Here is a 12,203-nt window from a genome sequence, read left to right as displayed (position 1 = left end):
TGGAACTAAATGAAATGGTCCTATTTAATAATTAATTACCTAATTAAACCAATTGCTAAATAGACTACTTGCAATGAATTAAGAGTAAATGTCATGAAAATTGTAAATGCTAAACGAAAGCCAAGAACAGTCAACGCTAGGTGAGAACAGTAAATACGAAATGAAAGTAATAAAAAATGCTCCATAGTATAGAGTACAGGACATGAAATTCAACCAAAAAAACTAATTCCAACTTTCAATGGATCTGCATGTAATTACAGACAGCCCTTTTTTCTATCCAACCCATTTTTCAAATTAAAAATTAACAGGTATTAAAAAGTTGTCTATTGTTAACTAAGCTCATTTCATTAGCTCCAGCTATAAAAAAATATTAAACTGATATTATGTATTTTTAAACCTTCCCACCCCCTCCACTTTAGTGAGTTTTTAATTGTCAAATTAGCAGTTGGCACCTCTAAAACAAAAGAAGCTCAATTGCGTCATTGTGGTAGTTTTTCCTCAAGCTTTACAACATAAAAAATCATTTATCAGCAGTTATTTTCTCAAATAATTGTGACAAAAGTGATAAAAACCGTTCGGTCTTTGTGTGGATTGCATAAGTCAGGAGCCAATTAACATTTCCAAGACGGTAAATACCTAACACCTCTCGGTGTTAACTTTAGCTTGCGATTTCTGGAAATCATTTCCAGAATTCCTCCTTGTATACATGTAATTAATTTATTTAGATTTTTGAAATATTACAATGTTTAGAAACTTTCCCACCCTCACTCCAGTGATTTTTTAATTGCTGGATTGGCATCTCTAAAACAAATGAACCCTAATTGGTGATTAATATTGTTCCAGCATGGTGGTTTTTCCGAGAGGTTTTGCAACATGAAAAAAATCAGTGATCATCGGTTATTTTCTCAAATAATTGAGAAAAAGTAACAATTGTTCGGCGATTCTCCGGCTTGTAGAAATTAGAAGCAGTTTAAAATGTTTTCAAAACTTCTGACCTTTTGACCACTAAAGAGTAAAGAAACAACACATAAAGTACTAGAAAACAAAAACATTCACCGCAAAATCAAGCCTACTCGTAAGTACTTGTTGTAGAAATTTAATTTTAGTCCAAAATAATTTATCCATTTTTTAGTTTCAAATTATTAATTCAAACTCCAGTGACTAGTGCGTGTTGTGGTTTTCCAGAGCTTAACAAACATTCAGTGGTGCGCGATTTTTAAGATTTCGAGTAATTAGTGTGCCCATAGAAAGGATCTTCAAAGAAAAAGAACGAAATTATTGTGCCACAAGAAACTGGATTAAAGTGTTAGTGGGCTAATTCTTATTTATGAGAGTTTTCTCATTTCTAAGCAAGGAAACGTACGAAATAGGCCGTTTTCAACCAAACTAGAGCATAAATCATTGTTTCCAGTATGAATAAGCTGTTTTCAATACTTTTTAAAAGGTTTTCGCGTTTTAAGCAAAAAGTTATGTAAAATGGATCGTTTTCTTCCAAACTAATGCATAAGTCATTCTTTTGAGCTAGAGTATGCAGTTTTCAGTCACTTCTCGAAGAGTTTATTTGTTTTTAAGCAAGAAATCGTCCGAAATCGTTGTTTATCTAAAGTGATGCATAAATCGTTGTTTCAGCCATTTCTCAAAGAGTTTTTCTCCTGTTTAAGCAAGTATTGGTCCGAAGTCAACCGTTTTTATTCAAAATAAAGTAAAAGTTGTTGTTTGAGGCCAGAATTAGCTGTTCCTACCTCTCAAAGAGTTGTGTATAAAATTGTTCAAAATTAAACGTTTTTATCCAAACCGGTGCCTAAACCTTGCTTTCGAGCCAGAATAAGCGACTTTTGCTAGATATGACTTTATGAGCCAGTAACCGTCTAAAATCAACTGATTTTAAGAAAGTTGTTCAGCGGTCTCAACCGTTCATTCTAGAAAAGTTATGTTAAGTTTGTAAAATTTTACATCAATTTACTGAAAATTTTTACTAATATTGTTTTTTTTTAATTTCAGTAGGTCTATTTTAAGAAGAAGACGAGACGAGTATGCCACAGGGTGAGTGAGTTTGATTTTTTTCTTTGCTTATATTACAAGTGAAGTGTGTGAATATGTCATTTGCAAGTGCAATATTTTTTATGACGCAGTTAGGTAAGTAATAATATTTAATTAACTATGAGGTGAAGTTAATAATTGTGTTGTAGATGAAAGACATAATATTTTGCTGAACTTTTATTAAAAAAATTTAGAAGACGAGGACACATTTTGTATGTTTTTAACCGTTTTGAAGAAAACTTTCAAACTTTTAATTATTAACGAAACATTATCTTTTGGCATCAAAATCGAGAAGTATTGTACGAATTTGAATTTGCTTTGAAACACTTTTCAATTTTTTTCTATTTTTCATTTCAGATAACTCAAGTGTCCACAAGTGCGTGTTGTGAATTTTTTCAAGTGTTTAATAGACATTTAGTTGTGCGCGATTTTTCAAATTTCGAGTGATTAAAGTGCCAATGGAATGGATCTTCAAAGGCATCGGACGAAATAATCGTGTTATGAGGATCCGGATTAAAGGGTTAGTTGGTTTATTCTGAGAATTTTCTGATGTATTTTACTATTTATGAGAGTTTTCTCGTTTCTACGCAAGAAATCGTATAAAATAAGCCGTTTTCAACCAAACTGAAGCATAGATCATTGTTTCCGGCATAAATAAGCTGTTTTCAGCCACTTTTTAAAGGGTTTTCGCGTTTTTAAGCAAAAAATTATAAAAGTTAATCATTTTCTTTGAAACTATTTCATAAATCATTCTTTCAGTTTCTTCTATGAGAGTTTTTTTGTTCTTAAGCAAGAAATCGTTCGAAATCACATTTTTTTATTCAAAGTGACACATAAATCGTTGATTTAACCATTTCTCAAAGGGTTTTTCTCCTTTTTAAGCAAGGAATTATCCGAAATAAGTCGTTTTTATCCAAAATGAAGCCTAAGTCGTTGTTTGCGCTCAGAATAAACCGTTTTCAGCCACATCTCAAAGAATTTTCTTATTTTTAATAAGTAAGAAATTGTTCAAAATTAAACGTTTTTATCCAAACTGGTGCCTAAACCTTGCTCTCGAACCAGATTAAGCGACTTTTGATAGTTATGACGTTATGAGCCAGTAAACTGTCTAAAATCAACAGATTTCAAGAAAGTTGTTGTTTGGCTCAGCGTTATCAGTCATTCTTTCTAGAAAAGTTATAAAAAGTTTTGTAATATTTTACACCAGTTTACCGAAAATTTGTATCAACATTTTTTTTTGTTTCAGTAAGTCAATTCTAAGAAGACGGGACGAATATGCTGCAGGGTGAGTGAATTTTATTTTCTTTTTTGCTTGTCTTACAAGTGAGGTGTGTGAATTATATGTGATTTGAAAGTGCTGTGTTTTTTATGACGCTGTTAGGTAAGTAATATATATTAAAATATGAAATAAAGTTAATAATTGTTTTGTAGATGAGAGACGTAATATTTTTCTGAACTTTTATTAAAAAAGTTTAGAAGTCGAGGACACATTTTGTATGTTTATAACAATTTTGAAGGAAACTTTCAAACTTGTAATTATTAACGAAACATTATCTTCTGGCATCAAAATCGAGAAGTATTGTACGAATTTGAATTGGCTTTTAAACACTTTTCTAATTTTTTCCATTTTTCATTTCAGATAACTCAAGTGTCCGCAAGTGCGTGTTGTGAATTTTTTATTGTTTAATAGACATTTAGTAGTGCGCGATTTTTCAAATTTCGAGTGATTAAAGTGCCAATGGAATGGATCTTTATGGGCATCGGACGAAATAATCGGGTTATGAGGATCCGGATTAAAGGGTTAGTTGGTTTATTCTCAGAATTTTCTGATTTATTTTCTTATTCATGAGAGTTTTTTTCGTTTATAAGCAAGAAATCGTACGAATTAATACATTTTTAACCAAACTGGAGCATAAATCATTGTTTTGCGGCGTGAATAAGCTGTTTTCGTTCACTTTTCAAGGGTTTTCGCGTTTTTAAGCAAGGCATTATAAAAGTTTATCATTTTCTTTGAAACTGTTGCATAAATTATTCTTTCGAGCTAGAGGGAGCCGTTTTCAGTCACTCCTATGAGAGTTTTTTCTTTTTTAAGCAAAAAATGGTTCGAAATCAATAATTTTTTATTCTCATTGACACATAAATCGTTGATTTAGCCATTTCTCAAAGGGTTTTTCTCCTTTTTAAGCAAGGAATTGTCCGAAATAAGTCGTTTTTATCCAAAATGAAGCCTAAGTCATTGTTTGCGCTCAGTATAATCCATATCAAAGAATTTTCTTATTTTTAGTAAGTAAGAAATTGTTCAAAATTAAACGCTTTTATCCAAACTTGTGCCTAAACTTTGCTCTTGAACCAGAATAAGCGACTTTTGATAGTTATGATTTTATGAACCAGTAACCGTTTAAAATCAACAGATTTCAAGAAAGTTGTTGTTTAGCTGAGCGTTTTCAGTCATTCTTTCTAGAAAAGTTATAAAAAGTTTGTATTATTTTACACCAGTTTACCGAAAATTTGTCTGAATATTGTTTTTTTTTATTCCAGTAGGTCTATTCTATAAAGAAGAAGAGTCGAAGAAAATGCAGGGTGAGTGAATTTAATTTTTTTCTTTGCTTATCTTACAAGTGTGGTGAGTGGATTTGAAAGTGCAGTGTTTTTTATGACGCTTTTAGGTAAGTAATATTTATTAAAATATGAAGTAAAGTTAACAATTGTGTTGTAGGTGAGAGATGTATTTTTCTGAACATTTATCAAAAAAATTTAAAAGATGAGGACACATTTTGAAATACGAATTACGAATTTGAATTTGCTTTGAAACACTTTTCAATTTTTTTTCCATTTTTCATTCCAGATAATTCAAGTGCCCGCAAGTGCGTGTTGTGGATTTTTTCAAGTGTTTAGTAGACATTCAGTTGTGCGCGATTTTTCAAATTTCGAGTGATTAAAGTACCAACGGAATGGTACAATGACTTTGTGTTTTTCGATTTAGTAGGTCCGTTCTATGAAGAAAATGGGACTTGCTCCAAAAAGTAGCAGAAAAGGATACATATGGTGAGTGAATTTTTATTTTTTACTTTTTATCGCCAATTAAGATGTGAGAATACGTAATTTTGAAAGCAACACTTTTAAAAAACACTAAGTTTTTTTATTGAAATATGAATAGAAAAATTAATTGTGTTCTATGCATTATTTTAACCATTCTATTTTAAAGGACGGTTTGGTTTGCAAGCTACAATTGGAGTCACGTTTGCAGAATTTTAAATACAAACGGGAAAAAGAAATACAAATTGATGACGGATGGGACACAAAAAAGACTGTAATTCTGTTAAAGAATACTGTTTACGAGTATCTTTCAATAAGTTTTCCTTATTGTTCACTTTAAATTCGTTTTCAAATGCACCCCCTGCCAAAAAAATCTATTTCCTAAAAATATTATTAAAAAATGTTGTAACAAATATTTTTTTCATTATTAATTTTGTTGTTCCGACGCGAAATTATGATTTCAGAATGAGCTCGTATTTTAATAATTCCGTATGTTTTTTAAATGACGATTTGGCTACAGGATCAAAATTTGTTATCACTTAGGTCTCATTGTTATTGTTACGTGATTGAATTCACCAAAAGTTTTGAAAATTTGTTTTTGGTGTCCAGTTTGGCATTCGTTGTCTCTGTGATAAACTAATTGTTAAACATTTTATTTGTTTTAAAATATCTTCAAGTGAATGTAGACTAAGCCCAAACAAATTTTTCTATGTTTATGTTTACATTATCCTAACAAAACCTGGGAACAAACATGGTGAGTATTTCAGAAACTTCAGTACTAGACTTAGAAAACGTTAAAACTAGTGTACCTAATTGTTCATAATAGAAAATGCGCTACTTTGCACTAATTTAACAGACCTCGTATTTCTCCCCTATGGTTCGAAAAACAGACACCCTGTATACTACACTAAGCAAAAAAAATCCTATTTGTATCATACTCGATATCATAAAATAAAAAAAGAGGCTAGACATCAATATTAACTTGTTTAGATTTCTTCTTTCTTATACTAGCTGGTCTAGCCCAGCTTCCGTCTTCCGTAGCTCAGTTATCATTAAAGTTAGAGTTTTAATATTTAGTAGATGTTATTAATTTATACTCTAAGACGTATTTCACAAAAATATTTTTGATTATACAGAGGGTTCCAAAAATGGTATGACGTCATAATAATGTTTTTTTAATGGCATTTTATTATTTTTTGTGTTTATTATAAAATCTTTTTAGCATCTTACATGTTTTTAATTTTTTTCAAATCGGTTTAGGGATAACTGTTAAAAAAATTCAAACCAAAAAAATTCGATTTTACACCATTAATTTTTAAAATTACCAAAAAATAGAAACAATGTTTTTTTGATGACATTATTACTAAATATGTGTTGAACAAGGTCTAATGGACATCAATTAAGTTTGACTGATTTAAATTACTACGGGGTGTTTCAATTTATTTCCAAACTTTTAAAATTTTAGATTTTTTTGTTTTGCTTATTTTAAACGGCAACCCCTATTTATTTTTATATCACTCAATGCAGAATTAAAAAACGAACAACTTTTTATATTACAACCCTAACGTAAATCCTAATAGATTCGGAATTATTTGATAAAAACTTGTTTTGTCAAATATTTTAATGACAATTTTATTGAATACATATCGAAGATGGTTTCTTTTTATGTCAATTGATGCAGAATTAAAAAACAAAAAATTATCACAACTCTGTTGCAAATCCTAACACATTTGGAGTTATTTACTAAAAACTCATTCTGTCGATGACAAATGACTTGAATGCTTAATAAAAGTCGAACATTCCGCATCGAATGATATAAAAATAAACAGGGTTGAAGCCATCTTCGAAATTTATTCAACAAATTTGTTAATAAAATAGAAAAAAAACACGTTTTTAGCAAATAACTCAGAATATGTTTGGATTTGCGATAAGGTTGCAATAAGAAAAAATGTTCGTTTTTAAATTCTGCGTCGAATGGTATAAAAATAAATAGGGGTCGCCATTTAAAATAAGCAAAATAAAAAGCTCTAAAGTTAAAAAAGTTTGGAGTAATTCAAATTAATAAAACTTACTTAGTAAGTCTGTTAAACCTGGTTTAACACTTACGTAATAATAACGTTGTCCAAAAAGCACTGTTTCTATTTTTTAATAAGTTTTAAAACTAAATGTGTAAAACTGATTTTTTTCGTTTTTATTTTTTTAACAGTAATCCCTGAATCGATTTGAAAAAAGTTTTAGGGGCATGTAAGAAGCCACAAATGTATCACAATGAGCACAAAAAATAATAGCATGCCATTCAAAAAATTGATTGTTATGACGTCGTACCTTTTTTGGGACACTCTGTATAAATAACATCTACAAAATATCAAAACTTAAATAATAACTGAGCTACAGAAGACGGGAGCTGCGCTGGACCACGCTGTAGAGTTAGTAAGTGATAAGATATCAATATCAGGGATTCTGGGATTGGAGAAAAGATCCTGGTGGTTTTTATTTATTTAATTTCCCAATTACAACAGAGTGTATAAACTCAAGTGCAAAAACAACAGCGGCAGCTATCCACCCACTTACCAAAACCATAAAACCACCTTGAAAGTGCTCCAAAGAAAATTGTAGCGCACCATGATCATAGTCAGTTTTATATTTCAGAAAACATTTCCAGCGCATATCCGACACAAACTTATCGACAAAACCACTCTCCACGATGTGCTTAAGCTCTCTATCAAAAACATTGAAAAGCTCATGACATTTTCTCATGTAAAACACCGTCTGGAAATAAGCGATATCAAAAATATTGACACTTTGTCGAATATTGGGACGCATAATTAAAGCTCCAGTATCTACAACAGTTGCAAAATTTTTTTCGGAAATCAACAAATCTAAACATTCCACAAGTAGCACATTCATGCCAATGTATTTGTCAAAAACGCGACGATTTTGTGCACCATTGTATATAAATAAAACTGACAGTCCGTCTGTAAATTTCATTGGCAAGCCTGATTCTAGAAGTTTATCCAAATTGGTGATATCGTTATCATATAGTGGATTTTTTAAAATGTCGTATAGACTTCCTTGTAGTATGGTACAAGTTAACAACGAGATGTAACAATAAATCAAAACGAGGACTCGCAAAGTGAAATTTTTCGGTAATTTTGGAATGGCAACATTGAGACCAATCGAATAAATATAAAGTATATTCCGTGTCATGTCTTTGAAACGATTTTCCTCCCGGAATTTTCCCACAATAATGCTGAAAATTGCACACGTCAGAAAAAATGCCAACAGGATACACATCCAGAAAGAAAATGGAAAATATCTGATCATAGCTTTGTAAAATGGCATTCTTTGCGCTTTCGGAACCACCCAGTATAAATTATCGTCGTAGATTGTTCCAGTCGTTTCGAAAATAGCATAGGGCAGGTTGTTGCCCAATCCGAGAAAAATATCAGCATATCCTCGCTCAAAATCATCAAGTACTGCATTAAATGAGTAACTTTCCAAAAGTTCTTCGGCATAAACCGGATCTTCCGGCATGAAAACCAACTCAAAGCCGCCTTTTTGTGCGAAGAGATTTATCACATCGATAAAAATCCCCGAAGAATTATTAATAATCCAGGGCTCGCTTATCGAAAAAATTATCTTCAGAGGGCATTCGTGAAAATTATTTTTCATATCAGGAGTGAATAATTTAGAAGTTGAGTTTGTATCGTGACAATTTCCTCGACTAACCGGTCTGATGTCGCTCCCACATTTGGATTTTTTCAAATCAATTTCGAAAATTTCACCATCGTGGCCCAAAAGTACAGATTTGTACAAACGGTAAAACCACAACGTTTCTGATATTAATTGGACATCGTCAAGGCTCTCAACTGTTACTAAATACTTGGCTCTTGAATTGAAGCAATATGTCTGTTTTAAGAAAGAGAGAGTTGCATTTAACCGATCTGTGTTAGCAAAACTTATAATAAAATGATTGATTTTTTCGTCTATTTGTCTCAAAGCGTCCAGGTTTGTGTCATCAATGCGTATTATTCCGGAAAAATTGTGAATGTTGGTGTCGAGTTGGTTGTCTGTTATTATAACAGTGCGTGATAAGTTGAAATTTTCTTCCACTATTTTTGTCACACATGTTTTTAAATTCGAATTTTCGCGGTCGATTATTATTGCAGACTCAACGAAATTCATCTTCCAATTTAAAACTAAAATCAACAGTTTGATTGGCGTTAGTCTAATCATGTTTCGATTGGAAATGTAAGAATAAAAATAACGCTTATTTGTTCGTCACATTTTATTTATGTATTTGTGGAAAGCATAATTCAAAAATAATTGAGTTGATATTCACTTGGTTGCACTTCCGACTAAAAGCGTCAAAATGGGAGACACTTTATCGAAATTAAATCTAAAAGAATCTTGGGGAACAAATTGGAGGTAATAATTTGATTGTATTATGGATATGTGTGTGTTCATCACCGGAATATTTGTTTGTTTATTGAAATATAATACGTATACTTGCATTTTCCTCAATTTTTTCCCAGTTTTTTTTCAAAGTAAAAATACATTGTATTGCGCCTATATACATTATTAGCATGATAAAATTAAGGTGCGCTGGGGATGTTAGTATCTTTTTGCAAGAATTTGCTCTAACAACGTCATCTGGAAGGAGAAATCGAGAATGCAACGGCTGTGTCCTTTCAAGGAAAAAACGGAGAAAATCCGTTATTATTTTTCATTTTGCCTCCTTAGATAATAAAGTTAACGAAATTAGGTTTTTGTACTCATAGCTTTTCCCGCAGTGTGCGGTGCTTTTTACTTTTTTGCAACAATGGGTTGGTATGGCTACGATTATTTTTTTACGATACAAGACAGTTCATGTCACTTTTTTGATTGTTTGACCTGATACCAACCCATTAGCAAAAAAAATTAAATTATAAAAAATATTAATATTATTTTTGTTTTGTTTTGAGAGATTCGTTACAAAAAATATTGTAATTGTAAAATCCACCGTAGATTAAAATTGTTTATACAGGCCTCATTCGGAATTGAACCTGGTTTGTTTTAATGTGATGAAAAAGAGATTCGTTTACAATATACCCGAATATTATGGCACCGCCTTAGGGTGCTTAGAATTAACACTGGTAATATTAGGACCCCATGATTCATCCCAAACTTGTCTACCTACCGATTTTGCATTAGGTTTTTTGATTCCAATAAATATTCATTCCTTTGAGGAAATTTGAAAATGAAACACGTATTTCAGGAGAAGTAAAGTAAATTAAGTAAACAGTAAAAACAACACTACCTCAATTTTTATAATAATTTTTATATAGTTTAAAAAATTATATAGTAGTTTGTCATACTTTAAACCATTAACAACTATGTGTATATTTGAATTTGAGGGTTTTTAATATGAAGCAAATAAGAGAAGAATTGTAGGTAAAATAGAAAGTCCCTTGTGGATTCCCCAAATGATTGCTACCTCCAGAAGTGATCATAAACTTTGGATTATATTTGCAAAGAAAATTCATTCCTTTTGGGAACGACAATAACCAGTACTTCCGAGGTATTTCTTAATCATTTCGTGATTAATTTCGAGATCAACTTGACATTTGTCAATGCATTTTAAATGCCAACTTAATGTGGAATTAGTTTAATTCAAAATTAAACTTTAATTTCGTTTTCTGTAAACCGACCGTTAATATTAAAAAGAATAATAATTTCATTATTTAAACTTTCACAATTAATTTTATTATTTATTATTACATTGTTTTTATAATAAACGATGTTTTTATCGAATACACCCTCGACTTGTTAGTTTTTTACTCGAAACACCCTGATTTGTAATGTGCAAGAGCCTTTTTATATTTACCTTCTTTTATTTGTTTGAAATTAAAGCAATGACTTACTCTCAAAATCCGATTTAATCGCAATGAATTTTTAATTAACGATTAATTATTCTGAATGACCTGAACTCATTTTTTGAAAAAAATTTCATCAACTCTTAACTTCTACGTCTATTAATAAATAAATTAATAAACGTATTTTGTAAACTGTTGACTTTGGACAAAAACCCAGAATCGAGACAACTTTAGTTTTTAATGTTTTTAACTGTATATTCTAAGACTTTGCAACTAAAAAATTAATTATTTTATTCCTTTTGGTAAACAATTCAAATGCGGCAGTCAATTTTTTTTATATTTTGAACGAGATATTTATCAATTTTCACAACCCTCCAGCTTCCACCCATCCACACGTTTATGCTGTGTAAAAAGTCGCTAAAAACATTTTTAGCAATAACATTTCGTTAAAACTAAAACTATGAACTGTTAAATACAAAATCAATGTTGAACTAAAAAACTTGTCGTTATTTTCCGTTCTTTGTTTTCAAATAAAGGTAGTGGGATATTGGAGAAACTTATAGGTTAACTACTATTTTCGTTGGATGTTTCGTGGGCGTTTATTCCCTCTTCTTTTAGGGTCGTAACAGAAAACAACATTAAAATTGACATAAATATCAACAAATTAAAAAGTTATTTTTCTCAGAATGGATAAAATGTCACATTCCTTGTGTTTTTCCCTTGTAGCTATATTATTTTTCAAGTGTTTTTTTAAGAAACAAGTTTTAAATTGAAAAATTATTGATTCACGTTTTACTACTTCAGACAATAATTATACAATAAAATTCGGTTTTGTATGTATTTTGTTTAAGCAGTGTGTATTTAAAAGTACACATAAGTACTTAAAAAAAAATGGAAAGAATAAAATTGTTAATGGTGAGTCATAATTTTTAGATTTTGAAACTATAAAGCACAAGAAAATAAAAAAAGTAAAATTGAGCCCCAGGGACTCGAAATACCTAATAGAAATAAAAAAAAACATGAAAAGTAAAATAGCTTAATGCTTGATATTAAATAAGGCACTTGCATGAAAAACTTCATATTTTAAGAAGTCTTAAACAAAAGTAATGAAAAAAAAAAAGGGTTAGAGGCGATGAGAAATAATAATATTACCTATGTTTCAAACCTCAATTACTAAAATTGTTATTATGTCATCGAGTGTCAGATTGATAGGTAGTAATCGTAATTGAAATCAAGAAATCATTATTGATAACAGAAATAAATGCATTTTGC

This window comes from Tribolium castaneum, chromosome 1 (genome assembly GCF_031307605.1).
Source record: "Tribolium castaneum strain GA2 chromosome 1, icTriCast1.1, whole genome shotgun sequence".
Taxonomy (NCBI): Eukaryota; Metazoa; Arthropoda; class Insecta; order Coleoptera; family Tenebrionidae; genus Tribolium; species Tribolium castaneum.
This window is presented reverse-complemented; position numbering follows the sequence as displayed.